The sequence below is a fragment of the Trematomus bernacchii genome, unplaced genomic scaffold (genome assembly GCF_902827165.1).
Source record: "Trematomus bernacchii unplaced genomic scaffold, fTreBer1.1, whole genome shotgun sequence".
Lineage (NCBI taxonomy): Eukaryota > Metazoa > Chordata > Actinopteri > Perciformes > Nototheniidae > Trematomus > Trematomus bernacchii.
Window position 1 is genome coordinate 16,907,014 of NW_022987593.1, and position 18,242 is coordinate 16,925,255.

The window sequence follows — 18,242 nt, forward strand, 5'->3', positions numbered from 1 at the left end:
TTGAATAGAAAAAGACTCTGAGCATGCGCAGTGTAGTTTTTACAGCACCCATTCACAGTGAGAGGGGCTAGATCGGGGCTAGATCGGGGCTAGATCGGGGCTAGATCGGGGCTTGACTCACATCGCGGCTCAATAGGTACACTGTAGACACTAATTAGAAGAACGCAGACTAAAACAGCAATGTACAGACGAATCAGATGATTAAACATGATCTTAAAATGTATTTTTTTTGCCTTTATTTGCATTTTTTTGGAATTCTTATTTGAACTACTTTCTGCTGACACTAGGTGGGGCTGTGCCCCACCTAGTGTCAGAGGCTGGCTTGACCGCAGTGGGGAACTGATGTTCAGGAAGGAGCTGTTCACTTTCAACGACTTTACTATCGTTGAAAGTGAAAGTTTTAAGTCAGACTGCCAGACACCATTTTACAGCTCGAAGGAGCAGGAGGAGGACAGCAACAGGGTGAGTGTTAACCAGTGGCGTCGCCTGGCCTGCCCCGAATGTTTTTTCTGTAGCCCCGGACAATTCTCCCTCAGGGGTGCACATAACTGGTACGCAGGTACGCAAGCGCGGCACAAATCTGAATTGCGTAATGTCACTTGTGTCACTACGCGCCTTTGTGTACCTCAACACATCAAAACAAAACACATATTTCGTCTATACGTGTTTCTTGTCAACACTCAATGTAAACTACTTGACATGTCAAAAAAACCAAAGACATTAAGCAGCTACGTTGCCGTTTCGTTCCCTGCTAAAAAAATCTTCGGACTTTCTATGACTGATTGAACTGGTGCTGGCCGAGCCGCGCAGGACATAACCGACGGACCTGTGAAGCTTTACACAAGAGGCAGAGAGGCTTAGATCACTGGACGACAGAGTTCACCGTGTGCACAGACAGGGTTAACGTCGGTATCAACAACAGAATTGTGCCAAAACTCCGCCAACTGGCTGCAGTGGGAGACTCCCCTGTGCACATTCTGTGCCCCGCCCACACACTGGAGAACTGCGCAAAATCAGCTGATCACAACGTTCACGCTCTGTGGTCAAGCTGCTGCAGTTTTATTTACAACAAAGTGGAGTAAAACACACAGTTGCAAACTTACTCAGGGTGTTAATGGAAGAGTTTGAAATTAGACAGAGGTGGAAGAAGTACTCAGATCTTGTGTAGGAATACTCTGTTACAGTAAAAGTCCTGCATTCAAAATGTTGCTCAAGTAAAATTAGAAAAGTATTATCAAAATATAGTTGAAGTACCAGAAGTAAAAGTAGTCATTGTACAGATTGGTCCATTTCAGAATAATATATATGATATGTACGGTGGCCCTGAAGTGCAAGACACCACAGCATTTCACAAAACACTACAGCATTTCAGAAAACACAACAGCTTTTCTCAGTGGTGTAGTGGGCGTTGGACGCGGGGGTACGCCGTACCCCCACTTATTTGGAGCATGATCTTTTTTTCAATTGTCTAATAAATATAAAATCATTGCCAGTGTTATCATTTGCAAGTGTGTATTTGTTGTAATAATGACAAAAACATAATACATTTCACAGTAATTATAATAAAAAATAAGAACGATTTCCTTAAAAAATTATGATATGTATATATTTAGCCTCACAATATAGACATTTTTAAACGCTAACTTTGTAAATAATGTTGCATGGCAAATGTAACGACACACATGGCCTGATTTGCATATTGGAACTTTATGTGTGCACAAGAACACATTTATATGTAAAATGAACACTTATCACAACATAATGTGGGCTCGCAGGCTGATAAACTAGGATATCAGAGGCCTGTACTACGAAGCTGGTTCAACCTAACCTGGATATGTTTGAGTTAGCCGGTTGGCCCAATCCAAAACATACGCGCTCTCGCTAAGCTGTACTACGACGCTGGTTATCAAGTGGATCGCTCAAGCCAGCCGTGTCCTATCTAGTTAGGTGCGCGTTCACATGAAAGGGGTGGTATTTGGAGCATTCGACCAATCACAAACATGGACAAGCGTACTGACAGCGCAGCGTCATACTTCCTGAATGAAAAGTGAACTTTAATATTAGTCAAATATGAAGAAGTTAAACTTTAAACATCCATGACTTAAACACTTTATCCAGGATAAAAGCCACATAGCTGCACCTGCAAGGTGAATACAGCTGGTAAAAGAAAAAGCGTTAGAATGCGTACATTAACTAAAATTAATTACATTTGACTCGAGTGTTTCGTCAACTTAATGTGTTGCTTAAAATAATACTTCTGCATACAGTATGTGACACTGTGAGTGTTGCATGGCCAGATACGGCTCAAGAAGCTGACTCAAACAAGGAAATATATGATACATTATGATGTGATATGATATGAATGATAATGGGACACATCGACGTCTGCACTCACAGTGCCACGGACTGTACTTAATGTTACTCTGATCCGGTTACTTATGTTGTGGCAGATATTTAAGTAAGCTTTCTTAACGCTAATGTTATAATAGTCAGATTGCTCTGAAGATGGGAGGGGATATTCTATTAATTTTCACGTTCACACAGTCAGTTGATTTTTGCCGGCCGTCTTTCCTGCAACGGCAGTTTTTCTGTATTTCCTCTATCCTGTAATATGACTTGATAGCTTTAAACTCCGCACACGGAGCTCTGATTGGTCAGCAGGCGGTGCTTTCACTGAGTTGATCTCTTAGCCTGCAACCTAACCTCCTCCCGAGGAGGTTAGCCGCTCAGCATAAGTTACCATGGAGATCTAGCCCGCTAAAAAGAGAACCAGCATCGTAGGACCGGAAAGCCCGAGTTTTCCCTGAAGTCAGCCGGCTAAGCGAAAATCCGGCTTCGTAGTACAGGCCTCTGATCTCGGTGGGTCTTAACTTAGCTTGATACAGACCTCAGTCAGTATATACTATTTCTAAGCAAATTCCTACTATAATATGTATATTATATATTATAAGTGTAGATACATTCGCTCACATTATAAATGATGGTCAGGTTGCATTTTTCTGGAACTTTTTAACAAGGTTAATATAAAATATTAAAGTGTGGTGGGCAAATACGTTGTGTTGATCCGTGGCGCGCTAGTAACGCGCAGGACCCGAGTGATATTTGCTGTTAGGACTCGGGTTTGAGTCCAGCATGAACTTTTTTGTTATTTTCATGTCGATGGACACTGAATATTACGTTTGAATAGAGGATTCCTAATATTGTTTGCCGAGACTAATATCCCATCAGCATTTTAAAGTCTAAATATCCCTGCACATGCAGCAATGACATTTCTGCTGCTATCTTTGCAAAACGAGTTAACAGTCACATCTTATCTGGATGAGTGCTGCAGAATACCGTTTTTATAAGAGATAAATGTGTGTGTAGTCTTTCATATTAAACATGATCGCTGGTAGATAGCCACAGAAGTAGGGATGTCCCGATCACCTTTTTTTGCTCCCGATCCGATTCCGATCATTTGATTTTGACAATCTGCCGATACCGATTTTTCCCGATCCGATCTTTATGCAATGCATTAAGAGAAAAAAAAGGTAACAGATAACGGCTGGTCATCCAACGCGATCAATTCAGCTATCTTGGCTGTTATTTTTTTGGCCTTTTCACTGTTCTGGGGCAGTTTCTCTTTCCTTTTAAAAGTCTCTGAAAGTGTCGGTTGTTTCAGTGCCGTTACCTGAGTGGCCGCTGTGTACTCGTTGTGTTGTTGTTGGTGTTTGTATTAGATTGGTCGTGTTGAACGTAGCTCTGTTCTTTCCACCACGCGGAACCTCCGCCTTGCAAACATTGCATCTGGCTGTTACACTGCCTTCGCTTTCAATTTTATAATACTTCCAAACTCCTGACATTTTCTCTGTCCCGACTCCCGAGGCACCAGCTGAACGTAGCCTCTTGTTAGCTTACTGCTACTATTAGACACTGCGCCCTGCCCACTCTGTAGCCAGATTTGAGAGAAATAAGCAACCAGGTCTATGAAAACAAGCCCAAAAGAAGCAACACATACATGATGTTGTGTAATTTTAAACCAAAACTAAGGCCTCAGGATGACTTTAAGACGTGAACATGGTCATTTTTGTTTTGTAACATTAAATAAAAAAAAAAAAATGTATAAAAAAAAAAAAAAACAAAAAAAAAAATCCCGATCCCCAATTTTTTTCTCCCGATTCCGATCTTTTGAAAATCACGTGATCGGCTCCGATCCCCGATCACGTGATCGGATCGGGACATCTCTACACAGAAGTGTTAACACAGTTTAACCTGGGTGGATCACAGTTTAACATGGGCGGGTCCCAGTTCCCTGGGCGGATCGCAGTTTACCTGAGCGGGTCACAGTTTAACACAGATGAAGACTTCTCCACGTCGCTTTCAAACTGTGAGTAAACACCGTGTGCTTCACTTGGAGGCTGTCTGAAGGTGTACACAGGTCTCAGGTGGACTTGGTATCACATTAAGAACGATATTCAGTAATAAGTCCGGCAACAATAGCTGGTTTAAATGATTTATTGGAGCTCGCAATGTTTTGAACAGACATCCCCAGTCAACTCGTTTTTCTTTTTGTAGTCCTCGCTGTTCGCGTCCGGATATCGCCATCGTAACCACAACCTCACACACTGGTATTGAATGTGCATCAAAGTCTTCCTACCGACCCAAATATACCAACAGATTTATGTAAACGACAGAAGAAGCCTTCGAAATGTGTATTTCAGTCGAAGGCCACGCCCCCCACATATGTGCCCCAGTTGATCGGGAAACCAGTTAATCCGGAACACCTGTTGAGATGTGGCGGAGGAAACAAGAGGTGTGTGTGTGAGAAGCAGCGCTGTCTGTTTATTTGCAATGTAGGCTAGGCCTAATCAGAATAATTTCAAGTCCAGATTCAATCTTGTTTGCAGTAGGCTATATTTTTCGTTTTGTTTGTTTAATAAGTTAATTTCAGGACAACTTTGGGAATTTTGTTTGTTTGTTATGAGTTTTAAATAGATTTTGAAAGTGGAGATAGAGAGAGAGAGAGAGAAGCAGCGCTGTCTGCTTAGTTGCAATACTGTAGTTTATGCAATTTAGGCCTATAAATTGTTTATGTAATTTATGTACCAGTGTGTCCATGGTTTTGTGTGTGTGTGTGTGTTGAGCACAGCGCCGTCTGCTTTTTGCAGTACAGTAACTAAAGTAGGACTAAGCCTGGTAGTTTCTGTGGACCTGTCTGCCCGTTTTGTGAGTGCACTGCGCGCGTCCCCCCAGTAAAAAAATCCCCACTACACCACTGGCTTTTCTGTAGTGTTCTCATGCAGTGAGTTGAAACTCTGATGTTAAACCGCAGCCGATGAAGACAGAGTCGTAGTAGGTTTGACCGTTTAACTCAGTGTTTACATCAGAGTTTCAACACACTGCATGAGAACACTACAGTGAAAAAGCATTGCCTCTAGGATGTTCCTTGTGGATGGAAGCAGATTACATTTGGAGAAATACGAGAAAACACTACAGCATTTCACAAAACGCCACAGCATTTGAGAAAACGCTACAGCATTTCAGAAAATGCCAAAGCATTTCAGAAAACACTACAGCATTTCAGAAAACTCTACAGCATTTCAGAAAACGCCACAGCATTTCAGAAAATGCTACAGCTATTCAGAAAACGCCACAGCATTTCAGAAAATGCCAAAGCATTTCAGAAAACACTACAGCATTTCAGAAAACGCCACAGCATTTCACAAACACTACAGCATTTCACAAAATGCCACAGCATTTCACAAACGCTACAGCATTTCAGAAAACACTACAGCATTTCAGAAAACGCCACAGTATTTCAGAAAACACTACAGCATTTCACAAAACACTACAGCATTTCACAAAACACTACAGCATTTCACAAAACACCACAGCATTTCACAAAACGCCGCAGCATTTCACAAAACGCTGCAGCATTTCAGAAAACACCACAGCATTTCACAAAACGCTACAGCATTTCAGAAAACGCTACAGCATTTCAGAAAACGCTACAGCATTTCAGAAAACACTACAGCATTTCACAAAACACTACAGCATTTCACAAAACGCTGCAGCATTTCAGAAAACACTATAGCATTTCACAAAACGCTGCAGCATTTCACAAAACGCTGCAGCATTTCACAAAACACTACAGCATTTCAGAAAACACTACAGCATTTCAGAAAACACTACAGCATTTCAGAAAACACTACAGCATTTCACAAAACGCCACAGTATTTCAGAAAACACTACAGCATTTCACAAAACACTACAGCATTTCAGAAAACGCTACAGCATTTCAGAAAACACCACAGCATTTCACATTGGACAGAAAGGGTATTCCTTTAGGGAGAACACTTCTTGTTTGTGATTGGACAGAGCCAGCCAGAGAAGCACTGCTGTGATTGTTTGTTTTTGCTGCCAGTCAAGAAATGACGCTTCGTGATTGGTCAGCACCCGACAGCGCAACACATCAGCCGTTAGCTGTTAGCACACACTCAGAGCTCACAGCTCCTCATGTACTGTGTATGTGCCTGTGCTGTATGTGCTGTGTATGTACCTGTGTATGTGCCTGTACTGTGTCTGTGGGTGTACTGTGTATGTGCGTGTGGGGAGTGTTGCAGTTACCCAGGGGGCAAAACCCCATTTTTTCGGAAATCAGACATGGAATGTTGTAAAAGGTTGTCCACCAGAAATGATATCTAGGACCTTCAAGGATCACAACCTGGGTGGACAACCCGGTCAACTAGCTACTGGAAAGCTACAGTGAGGGTCCAAACAATGCAACCCCTATATGAAAAAAAGTCAAAAATTCTGGCTGGATCAGATGCCATCATTCTCTTTCTGATTGAATATCTCTGTGACAGTTCATGGTAAAGACAAACTGAGCCAACCGATTGAAAGAGCAGAACATAAGCTTTCAGGTGATGCCTTGGTTAAGCATGTTCTCAATAAGGCCACTAGATGAAACTGTGCCTTTTTTGTCTCTCCAAAGCGAAATCCATTTCAAGCAATGCACTTGTGGTCCTCTGGATTATTTGCTGTGTTCAAAATGGGTGTTACGTCCCCACTAAGGTCTAGGGGACCTGGAGACATTAACACACAACAACCAATAATATGAGAGTCAGCGTAAAGGTTTGACAAAAGGTTTATTTTTGTCAACCTAGAAAACTGAACAGAAAATACTCTGTGTGTGAGGAGGAGGAGGAGGAGTCGAAGGATTGTGCCAAACAAAAGAAACAAGCATAACAAAACCAGGCCTATCTCTACGTCTATCCTTTGAAACCAAAACTCAAACAAAAACCCTCACTAACTAAACTACTCAGAATAGGACAAAACAGAATACATGGGTGGCAACAATCCGCTTACCTAGTGTGTCTTAACATTAGTTATCTACGTGATGAGAAGTGTACAGGGTACCCCAGACTTACCTAACTCCTCCACCTCTCAACACACACTTTCAACATAGGTCATACAAAACAAAGCGAAATATTGTCGTTGCAAGGCAGTAAATTGCAGGCTCCTCCATCAGCAATCAACCCAGAGTGAGAGAGCGAGAAGACTTCCTGGGTGCCTCCTTTATGGTCGGCCCTGGCTGCTGATAGGCCAGCTTAGGGTGAGAGGATCCAATCAGCCATCAGACTCTGGTGCACAGGCAGGTCCTGATCAGCTGCTGATTAGCTGTGCAGAAGACTGAGGCTGCGTTTCACTTCTCTTATTTTTCATTTCCTCGCTCCTCGGTCTCGGTCTCACCGGAAGTTGATTTGTCTGCGCCATCTTGAGTAGCGTCCCAATGGCCTTATTTTTGCCGGAGGACCGAGGAGCGAGGAGCGAGGAGCGAGGAGCGATAATGGAGGAGCTATAATCGAGGAACCACCAGACCATCCTTCGATGAAATCCTCAGAGACTCGCCCCGCCCCCTTACTGTGTATCGCTCACTTATTGGACGGTGCAGCGCATGCACTGATCTGATGCTTGAGAGCAGAGTTTCCCAGCGGAGTGAAGAAAACATGAAACTCACGGGACTCACTCCTCAGTTCATACTGTGTTTTGTTTCAATTCATGCATCATTCAGTTACAAATATGTGATATATCTGAACAACAAAGTGGACAAAAATCATTTCATTCATTTATTGGAAACATTTTCGTGATCGCTTTTTTCGTTTTACATTTTCATTTATTGTCATTTCCATTCAGTCAGTCATTAAGTGCTATTTAACATGTTAATTTGCTACATATCCACACAAACAAACTAAGTGTGCAATCCAATGAATGTTAATCTAACTGGGTTTTGATAGATAACATATCTCTTTTTCTTCTCTCAATTCTTTTATTTCTATTGTGCACTCTAATCAATATTAATCAAACTAATATTCGTTTATACATTTTAAGAATGGCGTTTATCTTTTTTGAGAATTAGTTCTTATTTGATTTTATTTATTTGGGTCTACAACAGATGATACAAATGTTTGTGTCAGTAAATGTGTACTAACAGAAGCGGGGGTGTTTGTGAAAATAACGGGGACAGAGCTGGCTGCTGTCAGACGATCAGCTGTGCAGCGTCATCACAAACGGACGTCGCTTCACGTGACGCTCCGGAGGAAAGGACGTCCCATTGCTCTTAAAACTAATTTCCCTGCTTCTCGTGGTTTCCTTGCATCTCTCCATGCTTCCCTGGTGGGAGGGACTAGTCGCAGGGAAACGACGCAAGTGAGGGACGCAAGGAATCCATTTAACCAAAGTGAAACGCAGCCAGGGAGAAGAGAGAAAAGCAGGAGGGAAGGAGAACCACACAAGTACAGCCTGCCTGGCACGTAACAATGGGTAATAATTATAATAATAATAATACATTTGATTTATATAGCGCTTTTCCTGGTGCTCAAAGCGCTTAACAAGCAAAGTAAAGAAGAAAAATAACAACAAAAGTAAAAGGTGCTAAACTAGGTGGAATAAGGGTGAGGGGTTAGTGGATTAGGAGTTGAAGGCAAGAGTGAAAAGGTGAGTTTTGAGGGATTGTTTGAATGATGTGAGAGTGTTGGCAGATTGGAGTAAATATACTTAAAAGATTATTTCTATATAACATATTGAAGGGTTTACGTTAATATACAGAAGGTTTACTGCCGATGCTAATTTGAATTGATTCAATGTTTACAGATTTTCCAGCAAGTGAGAGGATTTTAAGCTAGCTAGCTAGCCAGCACTGTTACTGTAAACTACAATTCTTTAATAATTTGTAAATCAGTTTTACAGTGTTAACATTTAACAACCTATTAATAATGCATACCCACTTAACGGGAAGAAACTCAGTTAACAGACCATAATAACAATTTTTACCTAAACGGAACACAATTCCAACACCAAGCGTCTAAATCGTCTACAATGAAAACGCTACATTAGTGGCAATTTTTTACTTCATGCTATGAACAAACGACATGTCATATGAAAGCTGAGATTCCACATATTCCATTGGTATAAGTCTCATCACTGTACGACCAAAACTCACTGAGCTAGCAACCAGGAAAGAGCAACAAACAACTTCACTTTAAGCTAGGTGGAATAAGGGTGAAATTTGAGGTTTCAAAGGTTGTGTTCAAGGGCATAACAACGCTGCTAAAGGTTAATGCAATGTCTCTGTGTCACTTTGAAATGAGGTGTATCATTGCTTTGATAACAAGATTATTCATATACCCCTTTTTGTTGTGAAAAATACTCATTCATTCTGGGCATGTCATTTTCGAGTCTGAGGCCTGAAAAATAGGCCCTGTGTTTAAGAGGTTAAGTAGCAAGAGGAAAGGATATAGTGAGTACTAAGTATTAAGACAGACTGTACTGCATATGCTTAAAATATTGTAATTTCTATAAACTTTCTATTGTAATCAGTCAATTGTATCCACTACTTAATTATTACAGTGGTATTGGCCTGTCAAAAATAGTAATCTAAGCCTGTAGCAAGATTACAAGCCAGCCGAAGAAACGTGTGGCAGACATTGCTATGGCACTGAAGCATTAACCATGTAAGAAGAGCTGTGAAGACAAAACCTCTGACTACAAAAAGTGTCTTATATGTCAAGAACACTCTACGATAGACCTGTACTGTATTAATCCATCAACAATTTCAAAGTTTATAAAAGCCATGAATGCTAGACAAGACGAGGTCTTTCACTATGCGTCTGCAGAAGAAAAATGGTTTGAAGACAGAACACCAAAGTTGCACCGGAAATGTCGAGGATTCCTTGTGAAATCATTGTGTGACCGGTACCGAGAAATTCTGAGGGAGCTTGGTATCAAAACGGCAGATCAGTACCGATCGACTACACTGAAATTGAAGCTGCAGCAACACTTTGCTGGACGTGTTTCAATCCTTGACCAGACCTGTGGTTCAGGCTTCATATGTGCATCAGCTGTACCCCTCGGTGATGCCCTTGAGAAGCTGAGGCGACTAGAAGCAGACCATAAGGAGGACGAGAAATACCATGCATTGCGGCAAGCTGCAAAGATTCTTCGAACAGACTGTGTGAATTGCAAGAGGCAAACTCATGAGAAGCATTCAACTGAGATATCCTTCAAATCTGCTAATGACATGGTTCCTGACTCACTCTTCAACTTCACAGCCATGCTGCTTAATGACAAGATAGTGGAACTCAATGATGATGGAAGAGTCATTGTTGATCAGCCAACAGCAGAGAAAGCCATCATTATGTCACAGCACGTCCTCCGGCATGTTTCTGGTGTATCAACACCTTTGGGCATAGCCACTACCTACCACTTATTCAACCAGACACGTAGTAAATCACTCACTATGATGAATAACAGATTGGGGCTTGGGATCAGTTATGAACGTATGCAGCGTCAGCTCACAGCACAAATTGAGAAGGTCATGCAGCAGGTTGAAACTGATGGTGTTTACGTCCCAGAGACCATGATGGAAAAACAGCGAGATCCCCCATGTGTCTGCCATGAACAATCTGGACTGGAAGATGAAGACACTGGGGGGTGGGAGTTTTAATGCCACCACTGCAATCATAATTGAAAACCAAAAGATTGTGCGGGTCCAGGATGGTGCCAGACTCCCCACTTCTACCTTGGACAGAAAGAAGACTCTCTCTGATGTTACTGACCTACCTGCTCCCATGTGTCACGTCTCCGCTAAAGACAGGCAGAGGTCCAGGTCATTGAGCATATTGAGAAGCTAGAGAGTCTGGATACTTCCTCAGATGGCACAGCTGAAGACCTGTTACTTATGTGGCGCCTAGCAAGAATGGTTACAACTTCAGAGTTGCTGGATGCTCCTCCAGATGCAGAAGCAGGACTGCCTGGCTGTTTGCAAGATCATCAGGGATGCAGGTGCAGAGGATATTCTTGTTGCAGCTGGTCTGTGTCAGGAAGGGACTGCCAAGAAGATGTTTGGTGAGAAGGCTGACTACTACCAAACCATGCATGTTCTCAGGATCCTCAGTGGGGCCATGTGGCGCTTGTACTGGCAAGCATTTGAGGCATGTGCAGCAGACAGAGAAACACAACACTGGCAGTCAGAAGTAGAACATGTTGTGAAGATGTTGTTTGAGAAAGATACCACTGCTACTGAGAAGTTAGAGATCATCCAGATGTCACGTCCACAGATATCAATCCTACAAGAACAGGTGTTACTTTTCCAGGAATCTCTGAATGAGCACCCAACTGCAGTTTTCTGGTCAATCTTTCTGGAGATGTCAGACATTCTCCACAGGTTCATCTACTACCAGCGAGAAGGTAACTGGGCAGGACATTTCTGTGAATCAGCACGAATGCTACCTTACCTCACTGCAGCAGGACACTACAAATATGGGCAGCAGTCTTTGCCTCTATTTGGCTGAGATGAAGAAACTGCCAGAGACAGCCACATAGGCACATGAAGCACTGATGGCAGATGCATTTGTTGGAAGGAGAGCAGATGGAAACCACAATGGTGTCTCTCCTGACATGCTTCTGGAGCAGACATATAATGCAGATGCCAAGGAGGCAAGTGGTCTGGATGGTATTACACTCAACCGTGCTGCCAGGATGAAGTGGGTCTACACAAAACCACTCACTGCAGCTATCTCTGCAGAGCTCAAGTCTATGCTGCACCTCCATTCCTCCAGCCCCCACCATGAATCTGGTTGGAGTCATGTCAACAGGGATGCAGAGATGGTAGTCAAGGTCATGGCAGCAGTAGAGACCAACCCATTCACGACAGCCACACCATCCCTGATTAATATATCAACTGGTGAGTGCGCAGATCCCACAGTCAAAGACAACCTGACAAGTGTGAAAGCAGTTGGTTTGAAGGCATTGTCAGAGTCACTGTCCAGTGACCAGAAGAAGACAAGTGTTGTAAAGCTAAACACCTTCCATACACAAAACAGGATGAAACCAAAGAAGTCTGGCGGGAAAACCTCTGCACCTGGCAAGAGCAATGAAGTCACTGCCCTTCTGCGCATGACCCAGATCATTGTCAGTGGTGGAGAACTCAACATTGTTGACTTCATAAGCCGCGTTCACACCGGAGTACTTTTCACCGTACTTTTCGCGTTTAGTTCCGTTAGTACCCCTTATGTCGCGTTCACACCAAAAAGAGCACTTAATCTCGGGAACTTTTACCCCCATTTTTAGTGCCCGCTGAGAGATGGTACTTTCCTGGGGGAAAAAAGTGCCCCAGTTCTGATTGGCTGGGCGAATTGCAAACCACGCCCCGTACAACTCTGAAATGTTTTGTAGAGCCGCCATTTTATTATCCTGGCATTAGCATTATTAGCATTAGCATTTGCCCAGTGCACAAACGCAGAGAGACTAACTTATGGCAACACAAAATAAAACATGGGAGCGGTGGAGATGAGGAGGTGTCTGCGTTCTGGCGATTTACTCGGAAGGCTTCAGTAGAAGCTGCTGGGAGTCCCAGCTGCTTCTACTGAAGCCAGTCCCCAACTCCGGGGACTTCCGGCCGGGGACTCCGGGTGGCAGTATACGCCGTGAAGTTGTTTGCGGCCTGCCAGTAAACCCAAAGCAGAAGAAGACGAAGTGACGTCAGCGGCTCATTTGCGTAATCTTCCCTCAGGGAAAAGTACTCCGGTGTGAACGCGATCTGTACTAAAAGCCCTGGGGTAATAAGTGCTGGGGCACTGAGTGCCGGCACTAAATACGGCAAAGTACTTGGTGTGAACGCGCCTATAGGCAACCACGAGTGCAGTGACCTTCCCCCATCCCTCTTCCAGGAAGATGGCAGTATGAGAATAGGGACCAAGGCAAGCCTTGTGAAGATCTTGAAAGAGAAGACCAAAGTAAGCAGCATCCCTGATCTGCCCCAAGACTGACTTTTTTTTCAAGACAGCAGTAGTCGTAGATGCCATGTCCACCATACGACACTGGTCTTTCCACACAGGGGAAGGATTTGGAGTGATCGCTGAGCGATACAGGCACCTGCTGCTGAATGATGTGCCTCCTGGCACTGACATCATACACTTCTGTTGTGACAGATACAGTACAACCAGCCTCAAGTCAGCTGAGCAGGAACAGAGATATGCCAGATCCAAACCAGCGAAAGTGTATGAAGTCAGTGAGCAGTACACAGCTCAGGATCCAAAGAAGTTTGTTGCAGTGTTTGCTAACAAAGCAAACCTGCTGAGCTTCATTTGTGTGAAGTGGTGTGAGGATGAACAACTTGAACCTGGTCTTGGCCCCACTCATCTCTACCTGGGTGGTGGATTCAAGGAAGAGATGATGAGTGTGGTGCTCACAGCAGGGTCTGTTATGGATGTTCCTGCTCTTGAATCAACACAGCAGGAGGCTGACACTAGGATCTTCCACCACACTCTCTACAGCAGTGGTTCCCAAACGGTGTGCCGCGGCACACTGGTGTGCCGTGAGGCAAGTCCGGGTGTGCCGTGGGATTTTGTGACAACCATACGTTATTATTGCAATATACAACTACACAAAAATTATTATTTTTTAATTTACTATATCAGTACTTTGTATGCACTCATTTCATAATACAGAGGCAAACTCTATACCTAAAAACAATTCTTTAAAAAAATCCTCACAGAACCCCATATTTCGCTGTTAACGCAGTTGCAGGTGGGAATTATAAGACCGTGACACATCGAAGGCTGAAGGACAACATTAAAACAGAGAAACACGCAAGAGGGAAAATGGAGCGCTTTCTTGTGCGGAGCAAACTACCAACCACCAGTGCAGAGACTGCCGACAAGCCACCACCGAAAGAAAAGAGGAAAAAAACTGTCAGCAGACAGTATCATGAAAGTTACCTGTCTTATGGCTTCAGTGGCGAGCGGCAGATTTTCCCTACAAATAGACGAACCTACTGACATAAGTGGGGCTGCCCAACTTCTGGCAAACGTCAGATATGTTGATGCTGACTAGGGATGCCAGAAACTGACCATGATCAAATTCGAAAATCGGACAGCCCTGGCGAATATTACTCGATTATTCGTCGCACCCCCCCCCCCCCGCGGGAGAGAAAAAAAAGTCTTCTCGCAGAGCTTGCATTTTACTTCATTTGCACTTGTCACTTCTCTTCTTTGAACGTGCCGCTTTGTTCATCTTTAGTTGTGTTGTTCTCACTGTTCTGTATATCGCCAATTGCACGTGTGGCGGAGAGAGGGGGGGGGGGGGGGGGGGGGGTCGGTGTGTAGCAGCAGTCTGCACTCTTCCTCCAAGTTTACAGTAAAACAAACTGGTGGTGTGACCAATGGCCATTTACAATTATTAATACTATTACTATTAGCATTAGTTTATATTTTGGTTGAAACTAAGCCAGAAAAAAAAAAGAAAAACATAAATAATAATAAAAATATATATAAATAAAATCGAATTTTAAAAATAATTTTCGATTATGGAGACTGTAACGAATATTCGAAAAATCGAATAATCGCTGGCATCCCTAATGCTGACTCTATCAAAGAGACGTTTTTCTTTTGCGAAGAAATGGAAAGCCATACTACGGGAGAAGAAATATTCAGGGTAACTAATAACTATTTAAAAGAGAACAGTCTGACCTGGAATATGTGCGTTAGTCTTTGCACAGATGGTGCGGCAAGCATGACGGGAAGAGTGAAAGGATTTATTGCTAAGGTGAGAGCACAAAACCCACATATCGTGACAAACCACTGCATTTTGCATAGCGAGGCATTAGTTGCCAAAACCATGCCCCCGGAGTTGACTGAGGTGCTGAATCAGGCTGTGCAGATGGTGAATTACATCAAATCAAGGCCCCTGAAATCTCGCCTCTTCTCCCAGCTGTGCGCCGAGATGGGAGCCGACCACCAAAGCCTGATCCTCCACAATTTTTAATTTTGTGACCTCACTGGTTTAAATGAGTGTGTTGCTGCTTTGATGAAGCCTAATTTGATAAAGTTTCAAATTAATTTCTGAAATATTTCATTAATAAATATTTCATGAGTAATATAGTTGTCTTTGTCACATTTTATTTGGCATTAGTAAATAATTATGCACATTTACAGATATTTTACATGATATGAGTGATAACACGTGTTTTAGGGCTATTTTGCACAATAGGTGTGCCTTGAGATTTTTACTTGTCCTTTGGTGTGCCTTGGGCACAAAAAGTTTGGGAACCACTGCTCTACAGTGTCCAGAATGAGGAAGTTGACAGAGTTGTCATAGATGCCAATGACACCGACATCATTACCACATGCCTGTACTATGGTGCAACGCACCTCAGCGATCTAACAGAGCTGTGGGTGAGAACAGGCCAGAATGCATACCTGCCTATACATAAAATGGTTGTGGCGCTGGGACCTTCACAGTGTTGTGCCATGCCCTTCATCCACAGTCTGAGTGGTAGAGATACCACTAGTTATCCATATTTCACTGGCAAGAAGGCATGGTTCAAGAGCAGCATGAGTCTGGACATACCTGCACTTGAAGATTGGTGAGAACCCTGCCGATGCCATAACAGATGACCTCCTCAATCAGGCACGAGACCTCACCATCACTGTGTATACATCCAAAGCTGATCACTTTGAGGGTTCTGATCTGGGCAAACTGAGAGCATACAAGTTCCTGAACAACAAATCAACGTTCCTAAAGCTACTAGGAGCTTGCATTTCTGCTGCACCTGAAAAGAGCTGCGGCAACCATCATTGACAAGAACGCACACATCGCCAAGCCAGAAATCCCCCCATGCACAGAATTTGGATGGTCTCTGGACAATGGACATGTAGTTCCGGTACCATCTACAAAGCCAGCTTGGCCTGTGTCAATGAACAAGACAATCTCATGTGGATGTCTCAAGGGCTGTCAGAAGAACTGTTCCTGTGCAAAGAATGCAGTTCCATGCTACATAGGGTGCCGTTGCCAAGGACTGGCAACCAAATGCAGAAGCATACACACTGCCACACTTGAGAGCAGTGACAGCAGCTGTGACTCAGAAAATGAATAGAAAGCAAAAAGCTTTCTGGGACACTACCATGAATACCACCATGTGTACATTGAAAACATTTGTACTGTATATTCAGTGTATATTACTTTATCCCCCTTTCTTCTTAAAACATTCACATTTTTCTATTTCTGGGCCATGTGAATGATTATTTTGTGTTCAACTTCTGATTATTGTGTCATATCTGTTGATTTGTAGTTAATAACTAAGAAAAGAGTATGTGAAAGTGAAATAAATGTTTTGCCACCAGGAATTTTGTTTATTTCATGATCAAAATAGGATATTTTTCACAAAAACAAAGACATTGATTTGTACAAATAATAAAAGGGTATTGATTTGACATTAAGTTGAACTTAATGTCAACTTCCAGATACGATTAACTCAGTTTGCCTTGTCCTATAACATAGAAAACCTTAAATTAAAGGGTTTTGCAAAGAAAGTGGCGGCCATTTTGAATTTCGCTGCCTGTAGCTTTCCAGTCTGTAAACTGAAAAATCTGTAAACATTGAATCAATTCAACTTAGCATCGGCAGCAAACCTTGTGTATATTAATGTAAACCCTTCAATATGTTATATATAAATAATCTTTTAAGTATATTTACCAATTTTGAACACAGCAAACAATCCAGAGGACCACAAATGCATTGCTTGAAATGGATTTTGCTTTGGAGAGACAAAAAAGGCACAGTTTCATCGAGTGGCCTTATTGAGAACAGGCTTAACCAAGGCATCACCTGAAAGCTTATTTTCTGCTCTTTCAATAGGTTGGCTCAGTTTGTCTTTACCATGAACTGTCACAGAGATATTCAATCAGAAAGAGAATGATGGCATCTGATCCAGCCAGAATTTTTGACTTTTTTTCATATATGGGTTGCATTGTTTGGACCCTCACTGTAGCTTTCCAGTAGCTAGTTGACCGGGTTGTCCACCCAGGTTGTGATCCTTGAAGGTCCTAGATATCATTTCTGGTGGACAACCTTTTACAACATTCCATGTCTGTAAAATGACTTTGCCCCCTGGGTAAGTAGAAAATTCTACTCTAGCGCCCGGTACCTTAATGGGAAACCCTAAATGTTTGAGCACCCTCTATCAAACGTCAAGCTACCCCACAGCACCCCCAAAAGAAAATCTCTGGCGCCGCCACTGTGGGCTAAGCCCCGAATGTTTCCAGGTCCAGGAAACGCCCCTAGTGTTAACACCAGGATCTGCTTTTTAACACATTCATTATTTAGTGGGAATGGTGATACAGCATTCCAACTATCTGTTATGCTACGCACAAAATTCTTTATTATTCCGCCGGGTTATTTTGCACCTCTTCTTCTCCCACATTCCACATCGCAGAAACTCCGTTCAAACATCAAAACGTTCAGCTCGGTCAGGAATTGATGGCTATTACTTTTATCATTCATAACTTTCATAATTCCAGAGATATATCCCATAATTCATCACATTTTAACATGGAAGTCAATGGAGAAACTCTTCAGACTTGAACAATCTTCATGCAACTTCAACTGCTAACTGCTCCTTCATACTTTCACTCAGAAACCTCATTCCAACTTTAAAATGTTAGACATCTTTCTGACATTATTCATGTAACACAACTTTTAAATCTGATTCTTACTTTTAGAGATATTAAACATTGTTCAGACCTTGGTAAAGAGGCCTTCTTCAGATATTAGAGTGCGTGATGTCACAGCTGGAGTAGAGGACAGATTTAATTTTGCCTTCATATTTTCTTTTAAACCTGCCATAATTCCCAAACCCTACATTCCTGAGACATCATTTTTCATGAGAAACGTAGGAAAACATCTCGTAGCTTGAACAATTAAAA

At 42.6% G+C, this 18,242-nt stretch overlaps 1 pseudogene; it reads left to right on the plus strand.

The window, feature by feature from the left end:
- The first annotated feature begins 345 nt into the window (after positions 1 to 345).
- LOC117481986 overlaps positions 346 to 18,242 on the plus strand; it is a 37,826-nt pseudogene continuing 19,929 nt past the window's right edge.